At 45.3% G+C, this 17,697-nt stretch overlaps 1 protein-coding gene across 4 annotated transcripts in view; it reads left to right on the plus strand.

Annotated features, from left to right (window-relative positions):
- RPS6KA1 (ribosomal protein S6 kinase A1) overlaps positions 1 to 17,697 on the plus strand; it is a 918,695-nt gene that overhangs the window by 461,652 nt on the left and 439,346 nt on the right. The window lies entirely within an intron of this gene.

The raw sequence follows: 17,697 nt of genomic DNA on the forward strand, positions 1-17,697 counted from the left end.
GGCTCGGCCTTAAAGACCCCTCCAACCTCAGAACCATCCCTAACTTCCTAGCTTTTCAGAAAACTTGACAAAATTGCTACTAGACAATATCAAGACTTCTTGGACCAATATTCAATCCTCCACCCAAGACAACACCATTTCAGGGCCCACCACAGTAAAGTACTCTGCTAGACCTTCAAAACAACATGGTTGATAAAAACCAATGTGGTCTGCTGATGCTGTTGGATTTATCTGCAGCGTTTGATTTACTTGACCACAACATTCTGCTTGCAGTGTCATGGTTTCTCTCATTCTTGTATGACCGTCTCGGTTGTGCACTTGGGCGGTGTTTCCTCTCTGGTCCTGCTACCATCTGTTGTGGGGTCCATCAGGGAGCCAGTTTGCCCTGAGCTCTTATATATATATCTATCTCTCTATCTCTATTGATATCGACGACCCCCAACGTTTGCTCAGACTAAATTGTAATTACTACTCTTCGTCCAAACTAGACAGCACCTTCTACTCGATTAAACAGTGGATGACATCTAATCAAATGTGCTTAAACAGTTCCAAAACAGAGCTTTTACTCTTTGACCCTCAACAAGTAATTACCAAATTAGACCCACAGTATGCTCACTTCGAGATCGATGGCTGCCACATCTCAATGCTCAGCAAGGTCAAAACCTTGAGTACTTATTTGCATTCCTCCCTGAGTGCAGATTCATCAGTGAACCTTCTGAACACCACAATGTCATCTGAATATCCTGTGACAAATCAAGCCTTGTATTTCTGAACAGAATTGTGAAACTTTAGCCAGCGCAACTATTCTCTCGGCTAAACTACTGCAATGCGCTCTTAGGCAGCACCTCCAAGGGTAATCTAGCCAAGCTGCAGAAAATCCCAAACCATGCTGTTCATTAACACATGCCGGGGTGAACACATATTGGAGCACAGAAAAAAGTGTCACTGGCTCCCAATAAGGTTGAGGATCCAGTTGAAGGCCCATATTGACACAAATGGGTCTATGACAAAGCCCCCAACTATTTAAAAGGGAAACCAAGAACTACCACCCACAGGGAACACTGAGATCTAGCAACCAACATCTACTAGTATCCCCTAGCCCCAATTGCACTTAGAAACAGCACATCCTTCCTCTTCCTTGCCACAAAAGCTCCTGCCCTACGACAAGCCGAATCTGTGCAGCCTTTCCACAAGCAACTGAAAACTATCCTATTTGAAGAACTCGCACCTCCCCCTCTTTCACACTTTGTTGTGTCCTTTCTGTTGTCACAGCTTGTGTATGTAAGCACCCCGATGCCCACAGGTTCTGGTGCTATAGAAATAAATAAATCCAATAAATGACCACATTTGCACCAGAATTTGCACTGGAACTAAGACGAGTGCAAGTGTGATTATTATTTATTTGCTCTTGCCATAACTCTTGTACAACTAATTGAATTGCACCAGTGCTTGGATCCGCTTATGCCTGATTGCACAATAGCTTTGAAACAAGCATTTCATGCTTTGCATAAAAATAGCCCCACATGCACATTTCTGAAAACTGGATCTACTCCACCTTAACTTGAGGTGAGATGTCATGACGGAATGCATGACCTCATCAGGGCACATGTCCATTAGATTCACGCCAGATGTCTTAATCCAGTTGATTACAAAGGAGCATGCATCATAAAATAAGACCACATTTCAGAGGCACTGACATTGCACCACAGCCTTCTTTTCCAACAAAGAATGGAATTCAAATGCCTTTACATCATGCACAATCCTTTGTAGAAATGTCTGTGCCTACATAAAAGCCTATGACATGTTTGTTTATACCATGCACCACTACCAACCTACAACAGTCGCTAGGCACTCACGTGGCTCTACAAGAGAAGAGGGAAGGGTATGTTGGTGAGAATAGGATGAAATAATAGGTTCAGAACCTGGAGGAACTGGCGTCTGTGTTGCCTTGCGTGTGGGATTTGGTTCAATTTGAGAGGCCCCACTTGTAACCGTATGGGTACGACTCGGTGCCTCTGAGGTGTGCTAATGTTTGCGTTGGATGTGTGGTCATGTGAGGTTTGTGTAGTTGTAGTCGTGCGCACTGGTTTGGTGTATCCATAAAGGTGGGGGGATGGGGGAGGAGTCCAGAGTCACGGATGGCTGTTGGGTGTTTTATTGTATTATGTTGGTGTGGATTTATCTAGTATTGGTGGATTTATGGGGTCTGCAAGAGTATGTTCCTCTAAGGTTACTTCTGGAGTATCGTACAGTTGGTTGAGTGTGAGGATTAGCTTAGTTTTTGGTGTGTAGTGCGGCTCGCCCCTAGTCGTGTATAGTGGCATTGGTTCTGTTGGCGGAGCGTTAATGGGGGGGGATTTGATTAGTACATTGGTTAGTTCTTTTGAGGTCTGTCGGCCAGCCTCGCCTCTTCTCCAAGCGTGGACGTTGACTTCCTCCACAGGTTTGAGGGCAGGGATTGTTTGTACCCATAGTGTTCCTAGTTACGCAGCAGAGATTAGTGAGGACAGTTGCGTTTTTGTCTGTTGTGCTGTTGGCTGCTAAATTGGTGCACAGTTGGTATTATAATTTTGAGGAAGTGGCGATCTACCGGGCGATCCTGGTTATGTGAGTGAGCAATTGTTAGGGGGATGCTTCGATTTAATGAGTTACTTGTCTGGGCTTTCCTAAGTGTGTGAATTGCACATGGGGTGTCTTTCCCTGAGTCTGTCTGTTGATTGGGCGGGCTGCTCTTCGCAGATCTCTAGTTATGGGCATGCCCGGGGTGGGTTGAATGGGTTGGGGAAGGTGGGCAAGTGGTGTATTATGGTCCTGTTTTTATTTTTCATGTTTTTAGTGACGTTCATTGTCTGCTGAATAACCAGGTTTTTAGTAGTTTCCTGAAGGTGATGTGGTCTTGTGTGGTTCTGATTTCTTTGGGCATGGTGTTCCATACTTAGCAATTTGGCTTGAGAATGCTATTCTTGCGAATTTCCTCTTCATATTGTTTTGGTTCTATTTGTAAGTCGTCGCTTGATCTTGGATCCCTTCTTGACTGGTAGCGGCAGAATTTGGCTCCTTGACTGTATAGGGACTTAAGGGCGATGTAGAGGGCTTTGAATTGGATGCATTTCTTTACTGGTAATCAATGGAGGCTTCTTAAAGCTGGTGTGAAGTGGTCTGTTCTGTTTAATATTGGGAGAATCCTGGCTGCAGTGTTTTCAGTTCATCACAAACCTTCTGAAAGAACAATCAGCGGGTGCCGTCTGCTGAAATATATAAAACACCAGAGCTGTGGATCAAGCCACATGCAGCCTTGAACTGAAAGACCTTCTAAAACTCTGCAAATCCCTGAAACATTATTCAGTCTTTCTGTATCAGGCGTCACTGTTTTTTAGCCTAATTAAGAGACTGCTTTACCATTCAGAGGGATGGCTTGTTACTGAGTTGGATTGCCAATAGATGGGACTTGCTTTTTCTGGCACTGTTGTGTAGTCGATTTTGTTTTTGCTGGTTGTTTGCTGGTATTGCTATAAAAGAAATCAAACGTCAGGCGATGTCCTGCCATATAATGGGCCATGTCGTGCTTTGGCTTGTCAACTTGATTTACTGTCGTACTCCCAGTTTGACCAATCTTATATGATTTAATTGCACTCAATTTACTGTTTCACTATTCCAATATAGTCCACATTTCAGTGTCCAATAAAGGCCCAGTTGGAGCAATTTCTGTATGCGCCCAGTTTGTGCAACCTGACCTTGTACAGATTTTGTTCTCATTTAGGCCTGCTTTCACCATCCAACTATACACCCAGTCTGCAAAATTCAACCCGAACAACTCTGTGCACATGTTTACCATCCCTTTTTACTCCTGGCTTGACTAAACAAGTATATTTCCAGTTAGTCTATAGTTAGTTTACGGTGGGTCTACACTGGCACAATAAAATGGCCATTTCCCTCCTTTTTTGTGCACTATACAAAATAATTTTTACTATGGTGGTATAGTCTCCATTGGATTAATATTACCAGTGTACACAATTATAAATTTGCCAATCCTGTAAAACTCCATACCGCTGCATCCAGTCCTTTTCCTCCATACTGTCGGTAGTCCCCAGAAATGCCACAGCGCAACTTCCTTTTCGTGAAGCAGACTCAAGTGGACGCAACTGACTGGGCCCATGTGCAGTAACACCTGTGATTGTACTCCTGCTCTCTGCTCTATCTGGTTGTTCTTTCAGTTTCTCGGATTCCCATGTATGCAGATAATGCTTTGGGTGTAAGGAGTTCCCCAATAGGAGTCAATATCCCCTTGAGGGGAGAATCTCCCAGTGAGGTCCCGCTTTCCCAAACACTTAGGGAGGGTTTTCCTTAGCGTGTTCACCTCCCATGCCTCAAAGGGGGTGCCTCCACTGGGGAAGAAGGGGATGAAACCTCCAGATTTGTGTCCGTACTCAAACTGGTCTCACCAAGTGCGCATTTAAACTGACCGAAGGAGAAGTCTTGTGGACCTAATAGTACTGGGCTAGTGGCAGTTTGAATTGATTGCTGAAATGAGTTACTGTCTGCTTACAACAAAACATCACTTCTTAGCCCACGGTCCTAGACAGTAGCTGGTTGGAATGTTGGTGGTAGAGCACAAGAGATGGAACATTGTTGGCCTGATCTTGTGTAGAGGTGGAGCCAAATGCCTCTACTGGAAGTCCTGCCCCTATTTTGCAAGCCAGAAATTGCAACATGTGCGATGCCAGTAATGGTACCTATCGCGCGAAGAATTCTTGAAAAAAGGTATCCATTGAGAAAGCACTACATGATGTACCGGCAGAAAAATTTGTCTCTTAAAGGAGGTCCCTGGAGAAGTGTTAAGTGACAAAGGCAAGAGACTAGTGAAGCCGAGGTGACGCACCAAGAAGAAATGCCAAGGAAGAGAGTATATAGACCTTATAGAATCTGATGAAGTAAAGAATTGAGTAACATTTCATGTGCGGAATGAAGATTGCACATGCGAAGAGCACTGAAGAAAATGCAAAATCGCTTTAACTGTACAGATGCTGTAACGCACGCAAGTAGGATAAGTAATCATGAAGTCTAGCTATATGTAGTGAATAGACTGCAGGCAGTGCCGCCAATATATATGCATATAGAATCTGGATGTTCCACGTCACATTCTAGCAAACAAGGACACCATGAGAAAAAAGGGCTGAAAGTGTGGCGCAGCAGAAAAAAGTAGCTGAAGATGGAGGACGAATCGAGAAGGCTTGTCTGGCCCAGTGTCAAGAAGGGTTGAGGCAGCCAAGAAACTGGTTATCTATTCGAGAAGATAAAATGAACGTGACCAGCAAGGCGAGCTCCTGTTGAGGTGCAATGGAAAAACACGGAGTGCCAAGTTGTATTCATTTAATAGCATTAAATGCGAGGCAGGAGCTAATACACTGTCTCCTGTCACATGGGGTTGATGAAAATAGACTTTGGGCAAGCTACATCGAGATTGGAGATGAGAATGTGCTCACACTCCCTTCTATTCTCGGGCACAGTGATACTTATTCAAATAGCAGACAGCAGGAGTGATGATGGGTTAATTGGGTGGGAAGGCATGGTCCAGTCCACCCACAAGCACCTGCGCTACCAGCTTGCATGCTGCTAGCGAGTGGAATATTCCAGAATGGTACAAGCGTGCCACCCAATTGTAGACGGCCACGTAGCGAAGAGCCCTATAGTTTGAAAACCAATGAAACGTGTATTTGATGACAATAAAGTTGACTTGCACTAGGGGTGGGCATAGTTTATTTATATTGCACGCCAGACCCGAAGGTGTAAGGGTGCAGGAGCAGCAAGATTCTCAGCTTGGTTACAGTGCTGTACAGTAATTGCAGAGTGAGCACAGGTACAAAAGTTACAGGAGTGATGAACAATTTACAAATATACATATTACAGGTATACATGGGAAAGGCAGGTGAGTTAATGGTCATTGTCCTTTATCCACTGAATGTAGTTGTGTCTAAAGTGGGGGTAAGTTTGCAGTGCCCTTAAGAATAGTGGCAGGGAGTTCCAATGTTGGGCTGCTTTCACCTCGAAGCTGTTGTCACCTGTTTTGGTTTGTTTGAACCTGGGAACTAGGAGCAGGTTGGCATTGGCGGTTCTTGTAGGTATGTTAGAGGTGTATCTTTTTATCCTGTCGACTAAGTAGCGTGGGACTGCATTGTTGAGGCATTTATGAGTTAAGGGGGCAACTTTGAGTTGGATTTTGTCAGAGGTGGTGAGCCAGTTATGGGCTCTCCTGATGTTGCATATGTGTGCTCTCTTGGGAATGCTAAGCGCTGCTCTAAGAGCATTGGCTTGCAGAGTCTGGATTTTGTTTATTACATATGTGTTGGCTCCTACGTAAAGGGCGTTACAATAGTCCAATTTTGATAGTATAAGGGCTCTGGCTAAGGTAGTGCAGCTCTGGGTGGAAAGGAAGGGTTTGGCTGCTCTTATTAGTTTGCAAGTGTGGGCTGTGTAGGAGGCCATGGAACTAACCTGTTTGCGGAAGGAGAGGGAGGAGTCTAGGTAAATTCCTAAAGTTTTAACTTCCTTGGCTACCTTGATAGAGTTGCCATCTATGATGTAGTTAGTTGTGCTCCAATTTGTTTAGGTTGGGAGTGGAACCGAGGATGAGTTTGGTCTTGTCGTCATTCAGGCATAGACTGTGGGAGGCCATCCATGCCTGGATGATGAGGTACACCCTGTTCACCAAAGCCAAATCCTTATTGTAATCTCCCGTCAACGGGATGAGGATCTGGGCATCATCGGCGTAATTAGTGTAGGCGATACCCAGACCGTCAGCTTCGTGAACACGTTGTACAATGTGGGGGAGACGCATGATCCCTGGGGGACCCCGCAAGTGATGGGGATAGGGTCAGCAGATGCTGAGGTAGAGAAGACACGCATGGACCTGTTCAGGAAGGATTCAATCCAGCAATGGCTTCTTGGGAGAAATGGGCTGCTGCGTCAAGGTGATTGCAGAGAATTGTATGATCTACTAAATCAAATGCTGCAGAGAGATCAAGAAGTAATGGCAGTTTTCCCGTTCTCTCTAAAGATATCAATTTGAGCTTTGAGATCGATGAGGGCAGTCTGTCCCGTATTGGGGTCTGAAACCTGATTGCTGGATTCCCAGGAGATAGTTTAATTCAAGGTATTGTTGTATTTGTAGGTAAGCGGTCTTGTCTAATATTTTGAGTAGGAAGGGGACGGTTGTGATGGGTCTGTAGTTAGTAGGTATAGATGGGTCTAGGGATACAATCATAATCCTATCCCCCATAGAAAGTATGCTTAGATGTTATCCATAGACCAACCACAAGTAGGTTTTCTTACTTTGCCACGTAGTATGACGTCAATGATGACAAGGTTTTGCTATAAATGTGTATTTTTTCATGAAAGACGTTGAGACTTGAGCGTCCGCTGATGTCTGTTGTACTCCCTGTTTTATACCATTGCAAATAAAATGGCTACTTTTTGCCAACTTCCTGAGTCAGTCTTATTATTGGTGTAAGAGTAGATTCTGCATCCCCATCCATCCGATAAAGCGCTACCTCGCTTGAAGGGCCTACGGGTTCACTTGCATTAGGCACCGTCATTTGTGATGGCCAGGCATGTAGATTGCAGAGTGACCTATTCTAAACTTTCATGTGATGCGCTCTTTATTCATGCACAAACTGTCACATGAAATGTCTTTAATTTCTTGATGCCTTCGGAATAGTAAACAGGTTTCTTCTCCAAGTAACCCGGTTTCTCTTCCTTTCTCCCAAACTTATGCGGAGCCCAGCGCTTGGTTACCTTCCCTTACTTAGTAGCTGATCTTATCTAATGTTACAGTGCTTCACTTTCACAAGAAAATATGTACTTAATTTACCATTCTTGTAAAGCATGCCGTCAGAAGCCCATCCTTGATGAGTGCTGCACCCCCAGGAGGAGCACTCTTCAGGTATGGGTTGTGACTGCTGGACAGTTGTCTGCAACAATCTCTAAAGTGTGGCTGCTTGCACTGAACCAACAGCCCCCCCGTCTTTGGACTACTTAATAGCAAAGCACAAGCCACACGTTTATATCGAAACTCCACCCCTTAGTTTCACACTTCCTGTTTTAGCTCCTTTGTTCCCCAGGCTCCAAGGCATCTCGTCCTGGGAAACATGGCGCAGCCCTCTGAAAGAAGGGGCCAAGGGGGGGCGCCAGGAATTAACATGACAGATGGGCCAAGCCCACCCCCCATCTCCGGCCGCCTCATCCTTAAGAGAGGAAACCAGGGTAACGGGTATGGTGACCTGGAGGAAAGGGAAATGGATGCATAAAATGGGGCTTGTGGACCAGAAGGGGGAGGAAGCCCGCTCCCCTGTGGAATGACCTGATTGGAGGGCAAAGGTTTCGTTACGCCTTAAACAGGTGACACCTGAGGCTCCATTGGAGCCTCTAAATAGTAGATGCACAGCAGGAGCGGTCTCTTTACCTGCAGAACCCCCTGCTGCAAGGAGAACTTTGAGAACTAGTTATAAGATTCATTTAAGAACTACAGAGTGTTTACTTGAGAGCTCTTCTGTTAGCCGGATCGCGGCTTGGCGGCAGGCGATGTCTGTTGGGTTTTCGACTTCAGGGAGTCGAAACAGATGTGAGGTTTAGTAACATGGGCACCACTGCTTTATGCCCGGTCCCTTTGCAGGTAGTTTTTTTTCCTCCACATAGTAAGAAAGCGGAGCACTTTATGCACTGCTCCCTTCATTTGCACTCTCGGGGCCCGATTCTCATCTTGGCGCAGTGAGTGTGCTAAATAGCATGACTCACTGCACCATTTCCTGATGCCCAGGCACCACTGCTATTCACATGTGTGCCCGGGCGTCTTCGCAAAGCACGATGGTACTTTCCCTGTAATCTGCCTGTTTCTAATGGAAACAGGCGGATTGCAGAATCTCGGTAGCATTTTCATTAAATAACGAGGGAATCATTATTTAACGAAAATGCTGTAGAGATGAAAACAAAAATGTATGTGCTTTTTGGGTGTGCAGATGCTGACAGGTGGTTCCTGCACTGCATTTGTTTCTTTATTTCCAGAAGAGTGCATACTGCCATCCATATGGATGGCAGTATGCACTCTTCTGGAAATAAAGATAAAATGCTGGACCCACCGGTCGCCATCTGCACACCCAAACAGCCATGTGCTTCTTGTGGCACTCCTCCTGTACGACACCAATTTGGTACCGTACTTCAGCGCCAAATTCAAGCGCTTACGAAATTGGAGGAGTGCCACAAGAATAACCATGCAAACGGAGAGATAATGAAAGTGCCGGTTGCTAGGTCGGTTTCCAGCCCTTCCTAGCAACCGGCACCCATATTCCGAAAGTGGTGCAATCAGTCCGACTTCGGAAGATTGCTCCACCTTCAGAATAGGTTGTAATTACTGAAAATGTCGTTGGCACTTTTTATGACATTTTCGGTGATTAGCACCAACTTGAGAATCGTGCCCTCAGAGATGACCTTTGTTGCCAGACAGCGTGAATATTTAAATATAAGCAGCAACATTGTTTCGCTTCATTGCTTTTCCATGCAAGGCGCTGCTTTGAGATTGAGGGGCACTCTGAATTTATGGAAGTTGGCCTGTGGATGCATGGCGGGAAGGGATAAGCATCGGCCTGCAAGCAAAGCTAAGCAGGGCCTGTGTGGGTTGTTCAGCAGATGGGAGAGCTCGCAGTTACTCGTAACAGTGAAAAACGAGCGACAGTAATTTATGTAGCCAGCATGTTATAGGACGAGAGTCCTTAAAAGCTGAAAGGCCTGTTTACATACTTGCTGTTCATTAAAGGCATGGGAGCTCACCACGCAGGGCCTGTGTAATTTTCAGTTACTTTCCCACCCCTTCCTAATGCACCACAAGGAGGTATTCCTTGTTTGGTTCTGGAATATAGATTTTAAAAAAAGAATAAATAGGTGGCATGTAAGGCAATTGGGATCTGGTGAAGACGCTTGGTGTGCCTTAAGTTTTAGTTTGGGAAGAAGTGTCAGTCGTTTGTCTGGTGTTTATGCTTGTGTTTTCATTTGTAATCAAATTCAAAGTACTGTGTTCGAACGGTTTGCTGAACTGGTAGTCAACTTTCATACGCAGGCATTAAATGGAAGGCAAAAGAATGCTTGCATGGCAGTAGCATCGTGCATTTTGGTTAAACACCTTATACATAGCGTAAGATTTTGTGGGAAAGCCCTGGTTATGTAAGCCACCTATGGGTTAATGAGTAATATGAAATATTGATCTGTTTTCGTGGATAAAGCTGAAAATTATTTGGTGCACAGTGGCTGCAGACTAGGGTACTTGTTAGGGGTCCAGCCACCCAAATCTGGAAGCCGTATGCTAAAGGAAATGGAAGGGTTTCATGGAGGGTGGAGACTACTATTGTAAAAGAGTCTGATGTTTTTACTGAATAAGTGCAAATACAATGTGCTTATTTGTTCATTCTTTTTACAAATATTGTTCACCTAATGTTAGTAGGACAGACAACAGCCTAGGTCTGCCTAGATCCTGAAGGTCGACTAATTTTTGGCCAATTGCAATACGGCCACTAAACTACGACCGAAACATATGTAGATCCTGTGAATAAGCTGTAGTGCAATTCTACATAACTACACACACATAAAATTGCCATTGGTGTAACAAGAAATGTACATTGAGATGTTTTTTTCATGTTTTTTTCATGTTTCTTTCATGTTCAGGTACAAGTACCTGTTGATGATTTGTGTAAAAATCGAGCATTGGATGTGGTGGAATGATAGAATGTATGGATGGTGAATGAGAAGATGTCAAATATTTATAAACGTATGTGCTCTATGAGCAAACAGTATTAAATTTGTTATTTAAAAATAAAAAACAAATAATTCTTCAAGATTTAAACTATTTGATTACATAGTACTTTTCTCCAGCCTCAATTACCAAGGTCCATTTTCTGTATTTTTTATGTATAACTTACCTGGAGGACCGGTGGCATTACAGGTACCCTTATAACTTTCCAACGTATTAATACAGAGACACTTTCATACACAGTTTGGGAATCAAAGTTGATCACACAAGGTCGCCCTTTGATGTCGTAAGATCTTGTAACAATTGTAAAAGTCTGCATTAGGATTTTCAGAGTAATTTAGAAAGCGTTCTCCCTTTTTATTAGAGACACGTGACCACTCTGGCAACAGTAGGGCTTAAACAATGGAATTGAAATGCTTTTCTTTATAGGTGTTTTCCCCGCGTGATACATTTCCATTGACAAGAATAGCTTTCACGCCGACTGATAGTTTATACTGTCTTCTACTCTTACGCAAGCCACTTTAGAGCTGGTAACAGTTACCGGCAAGGGTTTTCGAGTGAACCTGAAAGCCAAGTCTTCCTCACTGGCTCCAGGAACACCGCAGTTTTGGGCTGCTTCCACTTCCCAACTTCTTCTTCTACGACTTTAGGCACACTTATTTATTTTATTTATTTGAATTTTTAAAGTGCTCACACAGCCTGCAGGCATCGAGGCGCTGTTACAGGATTTTTGTTTTTGTTGCATAATGTTTGCAGACCCGGGGATCGAACCAGTGTTACTTTGTTGTCTTGCTTCCAAGGCGAACATGTTGCCGCTGAGCTATCCTCCCGGGACACTTGGGACCCACACCCCTCTGCAACACGGGTGTCTCTGGCCTTGGCAACTAGGAGCCTCCATCACTCCACTGTCCCTCAGCTTGCTTCTTTACTCCGCCTCTGTTTGGTATCGGGTAATGTTATCCCCACCAATAATATCGCCAAATATATGGTTGTGGGGTAAGACCATATGTGATGTAATTTATGGGGTAAATGGTACCGGAGGTTGCGGGGGGGGGTGACCTCCCCCGCAGGTTCTATGGCTAAATATCGGCACAAAAATATGCCTATAGTTTTGTATGGTGATATTTTGATGGGGATATTAACACATGGAACCCTCTGTTTTCGGTGTAATCACAGCTCTGCAATTACAGCCACTAGGCACACCTCGGAAGACCTTCAATCTCAACACGTCTTTCTGCAGCCATGGCAAGGCAGGGTTCATGAACATAGGACCCTCAACTTGCAGGTGCAATCTGCTTTGTGTCCCAGCATCCCTGAAGTGATCACACTTCCTCATTAACTGCCAGCCTCATGCTCATCTACTTCTTCTACTACTGCTGCCAGCCTTCCAGCTCCATCCCCCTTCCTGCTGCAGCTTTTTGTGCCTCTTGGGTGGGACAATTGATTTCAGGTGCAGGCTCTTACTGTTAATCGCCTGACCCTGGCAAAGGCTGTTAGGCCTACTTGCTTGTCCTGCACGTCTACATGTCTCTTCAGCCCTCTTCTTCGTCCCTATGGGATTCTGGGACATGTAGTTCACTTTAGCCAAACTAGGTTTCTCCACGTCTGGTATAGTTTTAAGGGTAGAATTCATTCCCCAAGTCATTTTAACACAGGGGCTGTAGGTTTTAACTATTAAAGGAAGATGGTGGTAAAAGATGTGTATATGTTGGGGTGTTACAACCTTAGGATTTACCATCTCAGTTTTGCCCACTGGTTGAGATGTATCAAAATGACAATACGCCATATCCTCTTCTGGCATAGTGGTAAGAGCATCCCTGGGCCCTGTCTCCACCCAGGTGATCCTCCTGCAGTACACCACCCCCAGGGTTGGGATCAGGAAGCGTTTCCCTCCCCATCTGGGAGGAGACTTTAGGCAGGGTTTTAGTGAGGGAGCCACAGGATTCTTCACAAATGGCGAATGGCAGATACTGTAGCTAGACAAGTTACCACGGGCAGTATTCTCAACTGACATATATGCATCTATTTACCGCTTTCGGGGGTATTAAAAGGTTACATTTGTGCTTCCCAGAGTAATGCTTTAAATTGCAAGTAATTGCCACACACAGTAAATGTATTAGGGCCCACAATGGCTGACTGGTTAGAGCAGGGTCTTACCAGTGGCAAGGTCAAGGGTCAAGTGCAAGCACTGTCATCGGTTATTGAAAGCTGGGTAAATCAATGTTTTACAAATGCCTGGGCAGACTGCCCTGGATCTCGTAGGCTGCCTCAGGCTGGTGGCCAGAGACTCCAGGTAAGGGGAATTTTCCCAATACTTATAATTTAGTATAGGTTAGTAACAGGGTTGCTATGTTCTTTGAGTGGCGTGAAGTATATCAGTGTTTCAGGTAGCAACTCGGGTTAGACTTTCAGGTGATGAAACACCATGCAAGTTTCAAATACAAGTCCTGGTAATGGTTTCTAAAAAAAAATGGCCCCAAGAATTTAAACGGATCGAGATGAGAGGTAGTGCTGCCATGCTTCTTCTTGCCACTGTTTAACATGCTAACAGGAGGCTGTGTAACTCGCTGTGAGGTTATTTGTGTTTACATGTTGTCAAGGTCACTAGTTCTTGCCAAGGAGGGAGATGGGTTTTTTTCAGTCATTGAAAAGGTGGAATGTCCCAAGTAAACGATGGAGGGGCTGGACGATTGGTTAATTACTGCCAGGTAGAGGCACTACCTAGAAGTGTTTGAAGCTGCAGGGACAGCACGCCCCATAAATACACCAGGGTGGGGGGGGGGGGAAATCAAAGCCCTCCATTATACCACCCTTCTCTGGGTCACAGTTCAGCCACAGGTGTTTTTTGTGCAGTGCTGGAGTCTCTTTAGAATTTCATGTGATGGTAAAAACAATGGGGTGAAGGGTACTTGACTTATGACGCCACCAGTATGATATCACTACTCAACTGCAACATGAACATCTCATTAATAGATGGGTCATTGATGGCAATGCGTGGGGTTATCATTGATAACCGGCTTTAGTAAACAGTTAATTAGGCTGATCGGGTTTGCAAGAGTGTTGGCTGGGCGCCTAGAAATAGAAACGTTCTGGTGTTAGCTGGGAAAATCTCACATGGGCTTTTTTTCTGGCTTGTAGCTGAGCAGCAAACCAATGGGGTAAAGGGCGGCACAACTTTCATGTAATTCAGTCTGCGGTCCGACATCACTTCCATACATGTGCGATATTCAGAGACACACAACGCCATCAATGTCTTAGGGCAAAGGAATATTGTAAGGAACACAACTGTAATCTAATTCCCCTTCAAAAGGAAGGGGTCGGTTGTTGGGGGTAGGGGGGGAGAGGGGGGGCGAGTATTTATTAAGGATACTGGAGATTAATCCGACATTGAGAATGGATTGAGTCGGCTACCAAAGACACAACCTATCAAAGAGACTACGTACAGGATGAGGTGATGCTTTGATGGGCAGATTGCATTAAGTAATCTGTGTAGGGCTTGATCGTGAGCAAGCAGCAGGGAGCTACTGGCGGCTGGGTGGATAGCTCAGGGGGCACCGTGTTCATCTTGGAGACAAGACAACGCAGAGCAATGCAGGTTTGAATCCCGGTCCCACGCTTAGTGACTGGTCTCCGGTAATTAACACGTTCTAGATCAGATAAAAAATGGGGTTGCAAATATAACTCACGACTGTTGCTTTACGAAGGGAGTAAGTCAACATGAGTATGCTAGGGAGCTTGGTAGAGCGGATAATCAAATGGGGTAAGTGGCTGAAATGGCCTGCCATACGCGCCTAAAAGGGAAAGAGACAGCGCAGTAGGCCTTATGTTCCCCGTGAAGGCTGAGTTGATGGTGAGGAGGGGGGTCACTACCTCTGGCTGCTGCAGGATGTAGTTGGAGAATGACGGTGGCCATGCGGGGCCGAAGGATCCATGCAGGGCCGGAAGGATCAGCCTACTGCAGCACCATACAGGGAGCAATAAAGTTATTAAATGAAATAACAGGTCAATTACTTATGCATAGAAAGAGGGCTGGTGCAGAAAGGTGGCAAGCTCATGCTGAAGCAAAAGGGGGCAACTTCAGCGTGAAAGGAATGTGTGGTCATCCGTACCGATGCATGCATTGTCTGGACAGTTATGGGAATGTAAGGAATGGGCGGACACACTATGCAATAACTTCTTGGGAAGTTGCAAGATGTAGTAGCTCAGCAATTTAAAGTCTGGTCTTAATAACAGAATGCAAAGCATGGCATTGGCTAGAAATTTCCCGAGCTAGCAAGTGGAGATGCCCATGGCGAGTAAATGGGTCTGGGTGGTCCACTTTAAAAAAAGGAAAAGTAGCAATAAGGTAGATGAATGGTTTGTCAAACGTGAAGGCAACATTTGTGGCCTACTTCTGTAACAAGATCAGCAGAATGGTTCAATTCGATAAGAGAAGGTGACGGAACTAAATGGGCAGACCTCGAGACTACATTAAAGGCAGAGCTGACTGTATTCCCCCCAGAGGCAATACGACAGCTAGGGAAATGAGGTGGCACAGAGGGGTAGGTGTATGTGGCTCAATGAGAAGGCTGCCACCTTTGTTGAATAATCAGCTGCAAGGGGGCTCGGATGAGCTCGTGTGGTCAGATACCCAGTTATCATTCGGGCGGTGGGTACGAATACGCACAAGGTATTGGTAAGTAATGGAAGCCTTCGGATAGGGCAATGGCCAAAGTTTGGCTGGCGTGTAGGCTTTTCCGCTATCAATGAGCGCCTTTGAGAAGACCAATATTTGATGGTTTGGTAAGAGGGATAAGATGGGATGAACTTCAGAGCATGAACAAGTTGACTGAGAAGGAAGCCCCTCCTGACATCGTGGTTCTTCATCCATGTGGGAACGACCTGGCTCACGTTTTGGTCCTCGAGCAAGGACCCTGGGGGCTTGTAAATTGATTTACGTCTGAGATAATACATAGTTTCTCTTGGAGAGCAGCAAAATCGCATACAGCAGTGGAGAAGTCAAGAAATTTAACATGGCAACATTTTGCAGGTGTCTGGTTTTTCAGCAATTAGGCATGGGCTGATCAACCTAGGAGTGCCTGGTTACTACGAGAAGGATGGAGTTAACCTGTCGAAAATTGGGTTGGGATTATTTGTATTGGATTTAGAAGATGGCCCTAAGAGATCGAGGTTGTGAATTAGAAAAAGTAAAACATGTTTACATTGGTGGGGGCGGCAAAGGGGCATAAACTCCTTTTTGCTGCGCAAGTTACACATGCGATCGATCAGCGCCAAACTAACCTGCTGGCAGAGGACAAGAATGGCCAGGAGGAAGTAGCCCCTTGTTAGCCTAACACGGCGGGGGCCGGCAAGGTTGGATAAAGAGGTGCACCCCTGTTTGGTTGTCAACTTCTAGCCGTGGCTGATGGAAAGTAAATAATATTGGTGCTCCCCGCAGCCCAACAGCAGCAGCGGTCAATGTGAGCAGGAGTCTGAGGGAGGCTGCGCTGGTCAATGTGAGCAGGAGTCTGAGGGAGGCTGCGCTGGTCAATGTGAGCAGGAGTCTGAGGGAGGCTGCGCTGGTGAGACCTAAAGGATGGAAAGTAGAGAAAGAGACTAGATTAATAAAGAGATTAAAGGTTGAAGGAGGTGCTGATGAGACTAAATGAAAGGTGCTGCCGATCGTCTTTTATTTAAAAATGTATGTTTTGAAGTTTATGGTTAATATGTAATAAACTGCTGCCTTGTTTTGCCACAATAAGACTAGTTTGGTTTGGCCCCAGTTATTCGTACAAAGTAAGCTAAAGTTTAATGGTTGGATATAATGGGGGAGGGGAGATGCATAGTACCAGACTACCTATGTAATTGTAAATTAGAACTTCATTAAGGAAAACACACCGAGCCCAGGGAGTGCCCTTGCGAGCGCGGCAGGCCAGCAGCAGCCTCAAAGGTGAATAGAAGTTAAAGAACAAAACAGACCAGCACATTCCCCAGGCAGGCAATTGGGTGGACATGAGCGACCCTGTGCCATGCGCATTGGCGAGTGAAGATCCAGGCAACCTGGCAGAATCTCTTTTTAACAGGCCTAAATAAGTCTTGTTATATAAGCTCTGGATCCAAACAACGTTCTTCAAATAAACTTGTTTGGGACTGGTGCTACATGCCCTGAAGCCAGAGCGGGCGGTTACCCCTCCCCTAGCACCCCAACTGTTTTAATATACACTCTAGGTTGAAAATGTAAATTCTGGGTTTGCGGTGTCTGGCAGATTGGTGTTTAACAAGTATGGAGCGTTTTGTTGGTATATTTGTGGTGGGTTAGTGTGGACACGCTGCTTCCGGTGGTGTTCCATTGTGCTAACCTGCTTGAGACGTGTCTAGATGTGTTTGGTAGGTAGCATGACTGAAGTGGTTATTGTTGACCTACCTTGCCCAGTAGACTCCAATAGCTGCAGACAATCCTTTTCAAACTGCAAACGGAGGTCTCATTTATTTTAGACCTGTAAAACATGGTCTCCTAGTTTTACGCCCTGTTAGGCATAATATGTAAGACATGGTGTCCTAGTTTTATGCCCTGTTATGCCATAATATGTGAGTTTAGGCTCAATCCTGTTTAGTCGGTTACGCTTGGCCGGGGCACAAAATGCAGCATCCACAATTGTAATTCATTGCCTCAGACCCTTTTCTAACCCCCTCCCACCCCCCCACCACCCCAACTATTCAGTCATACCAACCATGGCACCATTCAGTCTTGCGTGGGATTATGGTACGGTGCAGCTGGATATGTACCATGAACTAGCAGCTGACAACCACATGACGCTGCAATACAAATGTGCATCTTGTCTTTAAATCCCATCTTTTTGGGCAATGTCACTATCGCCAGTTTGCAGAATATATTTCTTGGGAGAGGCTGGGGAGTGCAGGGGGAC

This window comes from Ambystoma mexicanum, chromosome 11 (genome assembly GCF_040938575.1).
Source record: "Ambystoma mexicanum isolate Mex_15411 chromosome 11, UKY_AmexF1_1, whole genome shotgun sequence".
Classification (NCBI taxonomy): domain Eukaryota; kingdom Metazoa; phylum Chordata; class Amphibia; order Caudata; family Ambystomatidae; genus Ambystoma; species Ambystoma mexicanum.